Source organism: Odocoileus virginianus, chromosome 23, assembly GCF_023699985.2.
Source record: "Odocoileus virginianus isolate 20LAN1187 ecotype Illinois chromosome 23, Ovbor_1.2, whole genome shotgun sequence".
Classification (NCBI taxonomy): Eukaryota; Metazoa; Chordata; class Mammalia; order Artiodactyla; family Cervidae; genus Odocoileus; species Odocoileus virginianus.
The window spans coordinates 12,903,130-12,918,226 of record NC_069696.1 but is presented as its reverse complement, the minus strand read 5'-3'; the positions used below and the strand labels follow the sequence as shown (position 1 = coordinate 12,918,226).

General features: G+C 57.9%; 1 long non-coding RNA gene across 1 annotated transcript; it reads left to right on the top strand.

Annotated features, from left to right (window-relative positions):
* Nucleotides 1-3,279: 3,279 nt before the first annotated feature.
* Nucleotides 3,280-12,383, top strand: LOC110142783 (uncharacterized). The gene is made up of 4 exons (XR_002315411.2): nt 3,280-3,550; nt 10,091-10,271; nt 11,377-11,466; nt 12,131-12,383. It is a non-coding gene; the product is annotated as an uncharacterized lncRNA (long non-coding RNA).
* The last annotated feature ends 2,714 nt before the right edge of the window (nt 12,384-15,097 follow it).

Below are 15,097 nucleotides of genomic sequence, written 5' to 3'. Positions count from 1 at the left end.
ATCAGGGAAGTCCCTTTCCCTTCATTTTGCCTCTGCTTTTCATACCATGCCCTGTGGCTTCTTGGTTGCACGACCAAATCCTTTCTGAGCGAGGGACCCCTGAGTCCTCCCTTCAGGCTGCTCGGTCCCCACAGCCCTGCAGAGGACCCCCTACCTGAGAATGACACGGACTCCTGCCCTCGGGGAGCGTGCCTGCGGGGCCTGGGATGTTCACAGCCTCGGCCCCAACTCAGACCCCTTCTCCCCACCTCCCGGCCGGGTCCAGGCTGCCCCTCCACCCGCATGCCTGCTTCCTGGGGTCCAGCGCGCCCAGCGAGGCTGCAGGACGGAAGGACTGGCCGGGCACAGGTAGCGGCTGCCAGCGTCTCTTCTGTTCCTCTTCCTGTTTCGCACGGTTTCATTTACTGACTCTTCACTGCGCGGGGTCTTTGTTCCTGCGCGGGCTTTCCTCGAGTTGCCGTGAGCCAGAGCGACCCTCTCTAGGGGCCCGAGCTTCAGCAGTCGCAACACGTGGGCTCAGAAGGTGTGGTTCCCGGGCTCTAGAGCAGGACTCAATAACTGTGGTGCCCGGGCTCAGCTGCTCCAAGGCACTGGGATCCTCCCAGACCAGGGATCGAGCCGGGGTCCCCTGCGCCGGTCGGTGAGCTCTTCGCCACTGAAGCCGCCAAGAAAGCACTCTCTTCCTGTTCTCATCCTCGTCTCAGCTCGTTTGGCCTGGCCCTCAGGCTTCTGAGTGGTGGAGGCAGCAAGCCTGCAGCAGAAGGACCCCAGCACCCCACCCCGACCAGTCCCCTCTCTTCAGAGAGGATGCCCCGCGGATGGCACCCCAGGCCTCCGTCCCGAGGAACTCAGGCCCTCCAGGAGACAAGGTGATGGAGCAAGTCCTGGGGCTGTGAGAGCCTGGGGGGCGGGGGGCATCCAGAGAGGCTGCCTGGAGGAGGGGGCCTCACAGGTGAGACTTGAAGCTGAATAGGGTCAATCGGGAAAAGGGGGTGTGGGGGCGAGCAGGCGGGCAGGAGGCTGTGGAGAGCTGTCAAGACAGGTGGGTCCATGGCCCTTCTAATGCCAAGGAACTGAGACGGTCCTTTGAAGCTGGCCCTGGGGCACCGGGGCATCGGTCAGTGGAGGCAGGGCTCCCCTGCGCCTGGGGAGGAGGCAGCAGGCAGGAGGCTCGGGGAGCACACTGAAGCTTCAGGGAGGAGGGTGTGCCGGGCTCTCAGACACTCACTTGGGGCACAGTTCTGACCTGATCGTTCAGTCGGACCTGAGGACCCTCTGACCCAGGAGCCTGGCCCCCCTCGCCTGGGGGGGAGTGTGTCTTTCTCCCCAAGATTGGCACCAAACCCCACCCCCCCAGCCCCACCATGCAGCAGCAGAGAGAATGGTGATGACTTGGGGAAAGGATAACGGATTCTGGCCAGATTTCTGACGTTAAAATAGACTTTGAAAAGTATGGCTGAGACAACAGTTTTAGAAGAAAAACAACAAAAGAAGCCTCCAGAAGCCAGCGCCCCAGCCAACATGGGTTCAGGCCTCAGACAATGGCTCTGGGGAGACGATCAGTTGGTGACCCTGACCTGGCACAGCCTCAGGCCTCCAGGGGGCTTGGGGACCGAAGGGATCCCAGACCCTCAGGACGGGGCGGGGTTGGCCGGGGTCCCCTGCCCTGGGAGCACAGTGAGTGCAGAGACGTGCGGGTCCCAGCTCTGCGGAAGTTGGGGCGGGGCAGATCTGCAGTGGCCAAGAGAGCAGGTCCACCTTTTCAGATGCCCTGGGAGACCTGGGTTCGATCCCTGGGTCGGGAAGATCCCCTGGAGAAGGGAATGGCTCCCCACGCCTGTATTCTGGCCTGGAGAATCCCATGGACTAGTCCACAGGGTCGCAAAGAGTCGGACATGCCTGAGCGGGTTTCACAGCAGGGCTGTGTGGGGATGGAGGCAGGGGTGACCCCGGGGGCGCCAGCTGGGAGGACCCTGGAGTCTGCCTGCCCGGACAGAGGGCGTCTGAGGCTGGACACCGCTGCGGTGAGGCTGCAGGAGTCAGATGCTATGGGAGAAGGAGGACTCTGAGCTGCCTCAGTTTACCCTGTTGACCAAGATGCGCTGTGCTGCGTGCCAAGTCGCTCAGCTGTGTCCAACTCTGCGACCCTATGGGCCGCAGCCCACCAGGCTCCTCCGTCCCTGGAATTCTCCAGACAAGAATACTGGAGTTGGGGGTCTGCTCGAGCTGGAGCACTAGGTCCAAACAAATGAAATCCATTCTCCCCTCTGGACGCAGCCGTCTTTGTCTTTCCCCGGGGATGCTCAAGGTGGGGGGAGGGTGGGGGGAGTGCTCTGTGGTCCTGAGACCTGGGGGAGGGTAGACTCAGGCTGGGATGTCTGAGACCCTGCAGCCCCTATCCAGGGTGGGCACCATGGAGGCCAAGGAACACCAGGGTTCTGGGGTTTGACCTCCGCGCCGGCCCGCCCACCAAGCCCCGGTCCCGTGGTCTAAGGTCCAGTTCCCTGGGGACCAGAACTGAAGCCTCTGCGGCTGCACTGCCTCGGTGGGAACCTAAGAGCTGGATTCTTTTCCTTGGGGAGGAGGCTGCGGCCAGCCCCAGAGTCATTTCACTTGTAAATTAGGTCTTGGCTTTTCTCTCCTCTGGCTTTCCCCCCCTCCGCCTTGGCTGGGAGGTGACCATCTGCAGTATGGCCAGCGATGGGCTGGTCACCCCTCAGCTGGGTGACTCGATGGTTGTGGGAAGAGCTGGGAGGATGGAAGGATAGGGAGGGGGGCCCAGCCTGGGAGACTGTGCTGGAGGCGGGGGCCTGCCTGCGGTGTCCAGCCTCCTCACTTTAGGTTTGGCCCTCCCTGCGGGGGGCCCAGTTTGGTTGCCCTCCCCCAGCCCCATGATCCAGGCCCCTGGGTGTTGTCGGGGGACAGGGTGGGGAGGGGGGTGACCAGTGGCATCCGCGCAGATGCGTAGCCTGAGCTGGGTCAAGGTCCCCCAGGCTCCGCCTGCCCTGGGCAGGAGCCGCTTCCGGCCGCAGGGCAGACAATGCGCTGGCTGGGGAGCGGTGGCCCTTGGCCAGATCCCCCACCCCCATCCCAGCCACACAGGAAGCCGGAACTCAGAAGACAGCGTGTCCTGGAGTGAACCCTCCGGCAGGCGCTGCAATCCAAGGCATCTGATTCCCAGAGGAGGCGCCTCCAGTTGAATCCAACTGATTCCTTCCAGCCTTAAAATGACGAGGGGCCCCGGAGCCTTCCTGGGGGTGGGCTGGGGGTGGGGGGACTTCAGTCCTCGCCCTCAGGGTACGCTGAGTTTCTTCCTAACAATGAGGCCTTTGCATGGCCGCGCCCTCTGCCCGCCACGCTGGCCTCCCGGTCCCTTCCAGGCCACCTCCTCCTGGTTGCGGCTGCAGGGGCCTCTCCTGGCCCACAGCTCCCCTTCCTGTAGGGGTTTCACAGGCGGTCCGCCCCTCTTCCCTCACCCCAGCCCCCAGCACCGGCTCAGGCCTGTGCTGGACCTGTCTGCCTTGGTCCCTGCTGTTGCCAGTGAGTCTGGGTGAGTTCCCCCCAACCACCCGACCCTGTGTCCACTGCCCACCCCCTCCAGGCAGCGCTCCCTGCAGGCTCAGCTCGCATGCTCCCCCAGCCCCCGCGCACCTCCGGTAGCACACGCACCATCTCTGTGCTCATCTCTAAGGGGCCCAAAGGCTGGGGGCTGCGTACCCCCGTGACTGTCGGTGTCAAAGTCACGGACAGCCCCTTTCCTCTGCACCCCCAGGGCTTGCCCTGGAGACAGGCCTGCGGACCTGGAGGCCGGCCCCTCTGAACCGGATGGAAGGAGCTGAGAGCCAAACTCTCCGAGGAGAGAGGCCCTGCTCCTTGGCGGGCCGTCCCACCTCCCCGCCCCCAGCGGAGGACTGGCTCCTTCCCAGGCCTGCCGTCCCCTCGGCCCTCGCCAGGCCCCCAGCCTCCCGGGCTCCTCCGAGAGGCCCCCCAGGACCTCGAATCCCCTGCCCTGGGCCAGCTGGGCTCCTCACTGCCCGCGCTCGCCCCGCGGGCCTCAGTCTCGTCAGTCTGGTCAGTCTGCGGCTCTCGGCCTGGGTCTCACCTCTCCTGCCAGACTTGGCTGCGTTTTTTATTTTCAGGGTGAAGGAGTTAACTTTTTGCTCACTTCTGCATTCTCCAAAACCTTTAGCATAAAACCTAGTACACACTAGGCCCGAAAAAGATGCTTGTTGGCTGACACGTGACCGAGGGAGGGAGCTGGGAGGACAGCGCAGCCCTCAGACAGTGAGGGGGTGTGTCTGTGCATTGGGTTGTGTGTCTGTGTGTGTGTCTGGGTGTGTGTCTGTCCAGGTGTCAGGCTGTGTCTCTGTGAGTGCATGTGGGCGTATGTGTGTCTATGTGAGTGTGTGTGAGTCTGTGTGTGTGTGTGAGTCTGTGAGTGCGTGAGTGTGTGAATGTGTGTGCCTGTGTGTGTGTGTGTGAGTCTGTGAGTGCGTGAGTGTGTGAATGTGTGTGCCTGTGTGTGTGTGTGAGTCTGTGAGTGCGTGAGTGTGTGAATGTGTGTGCCTGTGTGTGAATGTGTGAGTCTGTGAGTGCATGAGTGTGTGAATGTGTGTGCATGTGTGTGTCTGTGCATGAATATGTGCATGTGAGTGTGTGCCTGTGAGCCTGTGTGTGAGTGTGCGTGTCTTTGTCTCTGATAGTGTGTGTCTATGAGCATGTGAGAGTGTGTGTCTCTGAGAGTGCGTGTCTCTGAGTGTGTGTCTCTGAGCCCGTGAGTGTGTGTGCCCCACCGCTGCCTGGAGCACACTGGACTCCACACTTGCTCTAAGGGTCTGCTCGCCTTGTGTCTCTGGAAGTTTCCCGGAAGAACTGATGTCCCCCAGCCCCTGCCTCTGTGGCCGCCCCTGACCCTGGGGGGTCTGCTGGCTTCAGGGGGTCTCCCTCCTGCCGCTGAGCCCCTGAGGAAGAGCTCCAGGTATTATTCAGCCGTAGAAGCAGGAGGTGCCCGTCACTCCACTAGGAGGCTAAAGAACGGTAACAATGAAACAGAAGCGATGGTCACAGGAGAGGAGAGACTGGAGGCCCGGGGGTGCAGGGGGGAGGTGGCCAGTGCCGTCACCGTGGACGCCAGTTTGATGGCTCCTCAAAGGCAAAACATGGTAGGTGACTGGCAGTCCGTCCTGGGCTGCCCCAGGGACCTGAAGCAGAGTCCCTGGACGCCCCCCTTTCCCGGGCACATCCACAGCCACACCGGCCGGAAGACAGACACACCCCGGCAGCCCCAGCGACGAAGGGACGCACACACTGCTCCCCACGCTCACCCGGCCTCTGCTGTGTCCCTTTCGAGGTCCTCTGGGCGCTCACATAGCCCTGTAGCCCCATGGGGACACCGCATCCAAATGGTCGTCCCGCCTCAGTCTCCCCGCCTCGGGCGGGGGAGGATCCCCCTCCCCAGGCCCCCCACCGTCCACCTCCCAGCTCCCCTGAAGCACCCCCAGGGAGGGCCCTGCCCGATCTCAGACCTCAGCCCTCCACAAGTCTGCCCCCCAGTGCCCTGCCTTAAGCCCCGCCGGTCCCAGAGCCGCAGCCGTTCCCGGCCGCAAGGCGCCCTCTGGTGGGAATGCTGGGGGATGTCAGGGACTCCGGAGGAACCCAGAACTGGTCTGGACCCCCAAGGTCAAGGGCAAGGGGCCGGGACTGTCTGGGGACAGAGACCAGCCCGTATGAATCCTAGGGACCAGGGCGGGGACACTCTTGGTGGAGCGGTGGAGGGGACAGAGACCTGTGACTTGGCAAAAGTGAATGTTGCTCTTGTCCCCACAGTTCAGATGGAGCCAGGAAGGGAGGTGTCCCCAGGCCCCTCAGTCAAAGGACCCGCTTCCCCCGCCTCACCTCTGCCGCCAGGCTGGGGTCACCCTGCCATCCCAGGCAGCCTTCCTTGCCCAGGGGGTTCCAGGCCTCCCCAGCCCCCTTCCTGGCCCGGCTGCAAGCATGCAACCCTGATCCTGACTCCCCCGAGAGGAGAGGGAGGCCCCTGCCCTCCACACTCAGGGCAAAGAGGCCCCGTAGCGCAGTCCTGAGGGCCAGCCAGGAAGCATGACACTGAATTTATAGTAAGAAACACAGGGACTTCTCTGGCAGTTCAGTGGTTGACTCCATGCTTCCAATGCAGGGGACACAGGTTTGATCCCTGATGAGGGAACTAAGATTCCACAGGCCAGCCAAAATCTTCTTTAAAGAATTTAAAAGTTTCGGCAAAGGTTGCCTTCCTCCAAGAAGCCTTCCCTGAACACCCCTGTCTGGCCTCCTTGGGGCTCCCAGGGTCCTGGGCTCTTGTCAGTTTCTGGAGCATCTTCCCAGGAGGGCAGAGTCATCCGATTTCTTTCTGGACCCCGGGGCCCTAGACAGCATGGCTTGCCCATCAAACAAGACTGGTGGTCCCCTTTCTTCTGGGGCTGTTGCCAGTGCCCTGAACGAGCCTCTGTCCCAGATGGGTGCGGACGCTGGGCCCTGGGATGCTGGAGCCTGGTCTCCCTCCATGTGGAACAGCAGGCCCCTCCGTGCGTGCCCCGTCTCTGCCCTCCTCCACGCGCCCGCGGCCTGGGTCCAAGGGGGCATAGCGAAAGCTTCAGAGCCTTATAAAGTCTGCACCTATTTCTCTGGGCTCTTAAAAGCTCAACCAGATTATCCTCCAATTAACATACTTAATTAAAAAAGAATACAACCAGAAAAGGCCCTTTTCCTGGCCAGAGAAGTGAAGTGAAAGTCGCTCAGTCATGTTTGACTCTCTGCGACCCCATGGACTATAGTCCACCAGGCTCCTCTGTCCATGGGATTCTCCAGGCAGAGAAGAAGGCATCAGCTACGTTGACCCCATCAGCCAAACAACTGCAGGGTGGTTATCATTTGCTTTAAAAGCCCAGCAGCCACAGGGCCCCAGCGTCCTCATGAGCAGCATCAGAGACCCAGTGGAACTCAGTCACAAGCCCATCCAGCACCCAGAACGCATTTTCAGCACTTTTATGGGTCAGGTTCAGGTTCAGGTTCGTCCTGGCCTGGTTCTGAGAGAAGACCAGACGCAGGCACTTTCCCAGGAAATCAGTGAGATGCGCATGTTTGAGGCAGGCTCACTTGCACCATGCTGACTTCCACCCTCTAAAACCTTTCCTATGTTGTCTCCAGTTTCTGGAGAGAATGTCGTAAAAGCCCCAGACCCCCAGGAAGAAATCGGGTGTCTCTGCCCTCCAGGGGGGATGCCACAGAAACGGACAGGAGCCTGGGGCCATGGGAGCCCCAGGGAGGCTAGCACGAGATGGGGGGAATCAGGGAGGGCTTCCTGGAGGAGGGAGCCTTTGCCGAGACCTGAAGGATGAGCCAGGCAGACCGTCTTAAGAAGCAATCATCGGGTGAAAGGGCCAGCACCAGGGAAGGTGGGGAGATGTGCAGAGGGCAGGGGAGGGGAGGCTGAGCGTGGTCCCCAGGCCCAGGCACCGTGGCATCTCTTTATGTCCACCACCCAGCAGGCAGGGAGGGGAGAGGCACCTGGAGTGTCCAGGTGGCTCCAGAGCCACGCGGTGGGGCCCAGGAGCTGCTGTTCCCGGTGTTCCGGGTGGTGGGCCAGGGGGCAGTGTGCCAGCAGCACCCACGTTCCCGGAGGCAGGGCTCTGTCCTGGGTCCGAGCCTGGATTCACCCTGTCCCTCCACAGGGGTCCCCGCTGGAGGAAGAGGATGCGGGTGGGACTGCCTTCGTGTGCCCACCCGCTCTCTCTCTTGGGCACAGCTCCTCACAAGAGGAAGGGTCTGGACTTCCCTGGTGGTTGGTGGCTAAGATTCCACCTTCCAATGCAGGCGGGTGAGGGCTCAATCCTGCCCAGGGAGCTGAGCTCCCATACGGTTCTGCAGCCAAAACACTAAAACATGAGACAGAAGCAATACTGTAGCAAATTCAACAAAGACTGTAGAAATAGTCCACATCGGGAAAAAAAAAAATCTTTAAAAAAAAAAAGAGGAGGTGTCACGGGGCAGAGCAGTTTCCGTGTCACGAGCACCCTGGAGATGCCCTGGTGTTTGCAATCATGCCTGCACTGGCAAGACGCCTCTCCTTACAGGGCACGAAATGTGTGCCAGGCCCCACTCAGGGTGACAACCAGGGAGGCGAGAAGCAAGCATTTCATGGATGGGGAAACTGGGGCTCAGAGCCACAGAACCTGGTGCCCACAACCTCTGCCTCCAGACCCTGTCCCCGGCCCTCCCCCACATTGTGCCTGCTCACCATGAGCCGAGGAGCCAGCTTGTGAGGGTCCCCTCCCAGAACCCCTCACACCACGCCAGTGTTGGGGGGCTACAGCGTGATAGATGCTGAGGAAGGAAGCAGGGTCTGGCAGGCCCAAGGCAGGTCTATCACCTCTTTCATTTGTTCGTTCACCCATTCATTCATTCATTCATTCATTCACCAACACGGAGATGCCACCAGTGATTAGGGATCACAGGGTATCAGTGCTGCTGGCCAAGGCCTGAGCACTGGTGACAACCTTCCAGGAGCCAAGGCCCAGAGCTTTCCAGATTCCGAGGCGTTTCCCAGGCCAGGACTGGAGACGGCCCTGAAGGCCGGGTGCTGCCCTCTGGTGGCCTCTGTGCATCTCAGGCCAACGTGAGGGGCATCTGTGGAGTCCAGGTCAGCGTGCCCACCGCCCCAGGGCCCTGCATGGTGGGATGGATGCAGGCGAGGAAGTCCATATTGCCAGGCCAGGGGCCCGGGCCCCAGGGTTGGATGCTGGCTCTGCCAGCTACAGCCACAGGAGCAGGGGCCGGGTGAGAACCCCCAGGCATCCTGGGTGCTGGGGCGACCCAGCCGGGCTCCTCCAATCCTTGCTGGGCCACTGGATGACCCTGGAGGTCTTTTTCCTCCCTGTCAGTCTTCCCACCCTTAAAGCCGTGAGGGCCATGAGTCAAAGTCTTTGTTGTTCGTGAGTCACATGGGGTGTGGGGTAAGAATGCAGATTCTCAGGCATAATTGTGGTCAGTGGTCGGCTCTGGTGCACTGGTTTTTGGTGCCCAAGACAAAGAACAAACAGCCCATTGCTTTTAGGAGATCAACCTGGTAAATAGGATTACGGCTTCAGATGCAATTACATTTCAGACAGTTAATCCAACTTCTTAAGGATGAGTCCCCAGTTCAGAAATGAGCTTCCCCCTCCCCCACCTGATTGGCCAGTCATTCTCGGAGAGGCTGGGAAAGCGAGTGACTCAGTCCTGTTTTCTAAAGAATACTTGGCTTAAGAGGCATGAAAAATGCATGACGTTAAACGCAGTGGCAAAGTGACGACCAGGAGACATGAAAGTGTTTGCATTAGACAATGAGGCCTCGCCTGCAGCCCCCGGCCCTGTGTCAGTGGCTCTGCCCAGATCAGCCTGGGCTGGCTCTGACTCAAAACACTTCTCATGAACAGGGGTGGCTGGGGGTGGTGGGGGGAGGGGGGTGTCCACCTGCTCCTTTATTCCTTCAGCCCAGAGCTCCTGGATCTGACTGCAGCCTGGGGCCCAGCTGAGCCCCAAGGGAGGAAATCTGCACACCCAGTTGTCCGCAGTCTGAATGGACTGGGGATGAGGACATCGGAGTAGATTGCGGGGTGGGGAGAAATCAGGGATTGTGAGCTCCAATAGCCATCTCCCCACCTGCCTTAGTAACAGAGCTCCAGTTTTACCTGGGTCTAGTGCCGCTCAGCTAAAAGGTCACATTTCCCACCTCCCTTGCAGCTAGGTATGATCACGTGACCAAGTTCTGGCCAATGAGAAATAGGAGTATCCAGGAATGGGAAGAGATATGCCCTTCTTTGGCCCTTTGTCCAACCAGCAGCCTGGAAAGCAGATGTGATGGCTGAGCTCTGGCAGCCACGTTGGAGTCTGAGGTGAAGGAACACCTGCTCAGGGATGTAGAGCAATGAGCGGGCAGGACCCCGCGTCCCTGGTGACGTGTATGGCCTTCACAGCAGCCCTAGCTTGCCCACATCTAGAGTTCTTTTATGGGAAAGAAAAAACACACATTTACCTTGTTTAAGCACTGCAGTTTTGAGCTTTACTGTTACAGGCAGTCGACCCTAGTCAAAGCTGGTATAGTGGGGAAGAAATCTTGAAGAAGAGAGACAACGCGAAAACCAGAGGAGTGATCAGGCTGAAACACTGCATGTGGTTTGGGTGGCTCACATGGGACCAGTGGACGACCGGCTGGGTCAGGACCTGACTCTGGATGCAAGGTCTCCTGTACTAAGGTAAGGGAGTAAGGCTGCACCCTCTGGACCAAAGGCCTAGAGGGGCTCATGGGAATCCAATGGATAGCATGGGAGGATGTCAGAAAATGGCTATGGGGGGGGCGGGGAACCAGAGCCTAAAGGAATGCGAAGGACTGTCATTTGTCCTCCAAAACCCATTGCCCCCCTCTCCCCAGTCCTCTAAGTGGAAACTGGCCTGGCCAGCAGCTCAGCTCATGACCTGGGTTCCCTGTCCCTTGTAGCTGAGTGTGAGCAGAATCCGGCCAGAATCAGTGGAATGTGGGCAGAGGGAATGCAGATGCTGCGTCACGGGCTTAAAAGGAAATTGCTTATTTGGAATTTTCTGCTTCCGCCAAGCAGGATTGCAAATGTACCCATGCTTATCTATGCCTGGCTGACTCAGCCATGTCCTGGGGATGTCCGAGCCACAGGATGGACAGAACCTGCATCCTCCACACTCACAAGTCCACATCTTGTAGCTTACACCTTTGGTTCTCATTAGTGTATCTGGAAATACTTTGGGTTGTTCCAATGAGGGGAGGGATGCTATAAGCTTCTAGTGGGTGGAGGCCAGGGATGCGACTAAACGCCTTCCAGCGCCCACCACAGTGCCCCACCCCCACCAAGAATGGTCCAGCCCTAAAAGTCTGTGGTGCCGCCATTGAGAAACCCCAGCTTGCTCAGGCACCTGAGGGCACAGTGTTTGGCTCTTGCCAAGGACAAGGTCCAAGGTCTTGGTCTGGCTCTCAGAACCCTTTATGACCTGACCCAGCCTAAGGGCTCAGGAGATAAGCGGTCAGAGTCAGGCTGTAAATAGTGGTAGAAAGGAGGAGGAAGCAATTCCTGATGGGGAACAGGATGGAAGAGCGTGGAAAAGGCACAGAGGCAGCATCAAATCATGGACCAGACTATTGCCGGGACTCCAGGCTGAATGGCTTTAGAGGAGCAAGTGAAGGGCTCAAAAGACCAGCTTTGGGGAGAGAGAGCGAGGAAGGTAGATGATGAAGTCCAAGTATTTCCTGTCACGCTGATGGAGCAGCCTCGGGTCCATGTTTTCTAAGAGTTTCTGTCTGTTAAGGGTTTCTGTTTGTTTTTTCCAATCAAGGAGTCTTCAATTTTTCTCAGTGTCTTTTTGGCATCCTTGGAGATGAGCTTGTGGCCCTTCTTCCTTGAGCTACTGATGGAACAGGCCATGGTAAGTTTCCAATACGCGGTCACCCTCACGTCCCTGAGCAAGGCCTCAGTTTGCTCATCTGTAGATGGGGTGATAATAAAACCTCCCTCACAGGGCTGTGATGAAGATTAAACGAGTTAGTGACAGCGGCTGTGCTGTAAAGTGTTCACTAAACACAGAGCTTTCAGCATGCAGCGGACACTGCTTATTTTTCCCGCCCCGCATTCACTCTCTTCTTCCATTTCCCTCTTGGAGCCACTGCCGATGGGAATGGCCCCAATCTGGGCTCCAAAATCCTAGGACAGTGCCTCCCTCCCCAGCCATAGTAATCGGCTACAGGATAGGCATGTAGCCCCCTCCAGGCCAGTCAAAGGCAATGGCAGTTGATCTTAGGACCTTGTTGGCTCCTGGGAAAGAGGAGCTCTCTTTTCTGTGGTTCTCAACCTGCATGGCAGAACCCTGGAGCGGTGAGGGGCCACTGCCTGCCTGGGATGTGGCTAACTTCTGGGTTAGCAGAATTGACAGAGAGATAAAGAATCACTGGTAAGTTTGTTTGAGCCCTGGATCTAGCTATGCCTGAAGCCACACTACCATCAGACTCTTAGATTCTTTAGTTATGTGAATCAACAGTTTCCCCCTCCCCCACCCCTTTTAAAAAAAAAAAAATTTTTTTTATTGCTTACAGCTTGGCTTCTGTCATTTGCAATGGAAAATATCCTGGGAATACAGGAGTCAGCAAGCTGTGTCTGGGGGCCAAATCCCCAAGCTAAGAATGGATTTTACATTTTTGAAGAGTTGTTAAAAATTAATAAATCAAAAAAGACTGTTAAGAGACTGCATGTGGCCTAAAAAAGTTTAAAATATTTACTACCTGGCCTTTTTTTTTTAATTGCTAAATCCTGGACTAATGCATTACTTATAAAAATTCTTAATCTCAATACTTGGTTCACCTATTTTCATCTTTCCTTTTAGTGATGAAAGCAATACATTTGCCTCTGAGTATGGCTTTCATTGCTTTCTGCAAGTTGTGTTAATCAATAGTGGTTATCTTCTCAACTGTCTGCTCCCATCCGAGTACTGATATGGGGACATTTCTTTCCATACTCACTGTCCATCACTGCCTCCACCCTCTGTCCTGTGGGGCTTCTGAGTACTATGGAACTTTGAAAAGAGTGAAGAGAAGGTGTTTGCATGGGGAAATTTGGAGAGGGAGTGAAAGGGGCTGGGCCCCAGGCAGACTTCCTTCCACGAGAAAATGTATGGATGTCTTAGCAGGTGCCGATGGAAGGCTCTTCAGTCTACAGCAATGAGAAAAGGAATTGCTCTAGCTAAGGCCACCAACTCGGCCCAGTTCGCCTGGGACTATCTGGTTTTAGAACTGAAAATCTCTCATCCTGGGGACCCTCACTCTGTCCTGGGCAAGCCAGGACAGCTGGTCAACCTATCAGCATCTCCTCCGCCTGGGCAAGCACACGGCATTCTCCTGCATGGTAGTAATCCTCAGGTACTGGATGGACTTCCACGTGATGGATCATATCCATGTAATTCTCCAAGGACGGGCCCAAACATCCTTTTAATGCCAACCTCTAGTCCTTCCCCCTCCCTCTGCCATCCTGACCCCAATCTTGAAGGTTGCAGCCCATTTCCTCTCAACGTCATCTAGCCCAAGGGGCCTTCCTCCTGTAGGTGGGGCTTTGTCCTCTCTTCTTTCTCCAGTTCTAAGACTCTCAGCTCATAAAGGCTACCTGAATTTCTCACCATGAAGTTCCCTCCATCTTCAAAGCTAACAGGGGCACATCAGATCCTACTCGGGCTTAGAATCCTCTCTAGACGGGACCCAACACACATTCAGTGTCACCTCAGTTGGAGTTCCTGGGGTTCAGGAAACACTTAAGAGTGAAGCCAATACAAGACGCAAGAATGAGGCAGGAGGAAGTGCACAAGAATGGGTTGTGGCCGAGGCAGGAGATGGTGGTTGAGATCAGACTCAAGGTTCAAAGGAGCCGAAGTTAGGTCCCTGCTCTGCAGTCGTGGACGCAGCTGCCTCCTGGAAAACCACTTACTCCAGAGCTGCTTATAGAGCCTGTACTATATGCCAGGTTCCCCCTTATCTTGGGGATAGGGCAGGAGCCGAAGCAGACGTGGAGATGGTCCCCAAGGAGCGCCTGTTGTAATTGCTCAGTCACTGAGCTGTGTTTGGTGTTTTGCGGCCCCACAGCACACCAACTCAATGGACGTGAGTCTGAGCAAAGTCTGGGAGATAGTGAAGGACAGGGAAGCCTGCGTGCCGCAGCCCGTGGCATCAAAGAGTCGGACAAGACTTAGCGACTGAACGACAACACGGACCGTGGCCCACCCGGCTCCCCTGTCCATGGGATTCTCCAGGCAAGAATGCTGGAGTGGGTGGTCATTCCCTTCTCCAGGGGATCTTCCTGCCTCAGGGAGCAAACCCAGGTCTCCTGCATTGGCAGGTAGATACTTTACCACTGAGCCATCGGGGAAGCCCTAAGGAATAATTAGGAAACAAATAACCACATTTTGTCCTCAGTGTCACAAGGAACAGCAGCGTTGTGATAGAGGAAACCAGTGAGTACGTTTGGGGGAAGGAACGTGAGCATCCCTCCGATGCGCTTATGCTAAGGCCACATAGAACCAGGGGAAGAGCACTGTGCCAGAAGAGACAGCATGCGCAAAGGCCCTGGGGCAGAACTAGCTTGCTGTGTTCAGTAGCAGAAGACAGGACAAGGGTGCTCACGTGTGTGATGGAGTTGAGGGGCAGGTAGGGGCCGGAGTTGCCAGGCCCTTCACATGGGTTAACTCAATCAAACGTCAGAACCCCAGACTGTGTAAGGGCTATTGTTGGTCCCAGGTAGCCACGAGGAAACCCAGGGTGCAGAGCCTGAGCGCTTTGCCTGAGGTCACACAGGGAAGAGGGGCTGAGGCCACTGAGCCCCACGAAGGTGCCCTAAGACCCATCTGGGGTTCCCAGGGCACTCTGATCCTGGGTAACTCTTCCTGTGGGCATTGGCATGTCTCCACACTCACTGAATACCAGAACCCCTTTCCTAGCAGAAGCACCCCCTCTACTTCCAGCAAACAGATGAGGGACCCTTGGAGCCAGACCCTCGCCACCACCTTGTTCAGGATGTCTGGAGCTGCAAACCCATTTGGGAGGAGGGGTGTGGGGGAGGAGGGGCGTGGGGGAGGAGGGGTGTGGGGAGGAGGGGCGTGGGGGAGGAGGGGTGTGGGGAGGAGGGGCGGGGGAGGAGGGGGGAGGAGGGGCGTGGGGGAGGAGGGGCGTGGGGGGAGGGGGGGAGGAGGGGCGGGGAGGAGGAGGGGTGTGGGGGAGGAGGGGTGGGGGGACGAGGGGCGTGGCGGAGGAGGGGCGTGGGGGAGGAGGGGCGTGGGGGAGGAGGGGCGGGGCGGAGGAGGGGTGGGGCTGGAGGAGGCAGGTAACCGCCTGTGTCTGCAGACCTCAGAGCCTTTGGAATGGACCCTGGGGACCCAGACTGGGAAGGGACCTCAAGCATGCGGCCTCTGTGTGTGTGTACGCACAGACACACGGAGAGGGATCCATAGAGTTCTTCCACACTAGACTTCCGCCAACCGTGGGGCTATTCAGGAATCCCCTTGGAGATGCCAACAAGAAATC